The sequence below is a fragment of the Triticum dicoccoides genome, unplaced genomic scaffold (assembly GCF_002162155.2).
Source record: "Triticum dicoccoides isolate Atlit2015 ecotype Zavitan unplaced genomic scaffold, WEW_v2.0 scaffold265709, whole genome shotgun sequence".
NCBI classification, from domain to species: domain Eukaryota; kingdom Viridiplantae; phylum Streptophyta; class Magnoliopsida; order Poales; family Poaceae; genus Triticum; species Triticum dicoccoides.
Window position 1 is genome coordinate 282 of NW_021257827.1, and position 672 is coordinate 953.

General features: G+C 37.9%; 1 non-coding gene across 1 annotated transcript; it reads left to right on the plus strand.

Annotated features, from left to right (window-relative positions):
- Window positions 1-356: 356 nt before the first annotated feature.
- Window positions 357-439, plus strand: LOC119345657. Its single transcript, XR_005167114.1, has one exon. It is a non-coding gene; the product is annotated as a small nucleolar RNA SNORD24 (small nucleolar RNA).
- Window positions 440-672: the final 233 nt, after the last annotated feature.

Genomic DNA, 672 nt, shown 5'->3' on the forward strand with positions numbered 1-672 from the left:
GAGCAACTGGGTGCGCCCATTCTAGAAATATGATATATTGATTTGCTTCACAGAACTGATGATGATGCACGTATTTGGAACACTCCAGTCCATTCTCACAACCAATTAAGTCCAGAGCTCACACCTCTCTGTTGATGATGCACGTACATTCCAGTTAAAGAATAACACAGGATTAATTAATTCTTGGGCTCTTCTAGCCGTGCTTCTTACTCTAGGTTCCAAGTAGAGATTCTTATATACGTATACTTGCTTTGCTGCCGATTCCTAACTCTGTCTGTCTGTTTTGGAACTGTAAAATGCAGTGATGCCAAACATCGCCTCTGCTTCAACTGATTAATTTTCTGCGTGCCAAACAGAGCCTGTGATGTTATCAAAATATTTGCTACTCTTAATGGGTTTATCCCACTTGATGATCTTAACCACCAAGATCTCTGAGGCTCTTATTTCTAGTCTAATGTTATCAGTACAGTACATCCGCTGTTTGCATGATAGATACATATATGTGACATCAATTTTTCGTTGGATATTGCTGGAAACTAGCTGTGTCACATCAATTTCTTGGTTGTCTAGTTTGTTATGTCACATCAATTATATGCTTTTTTTGAGATTGTGTTTTAGCTACTGCCACTTTGAGCTGTTGTAGATTTTAGTTATCAATTACAACAAAGCATT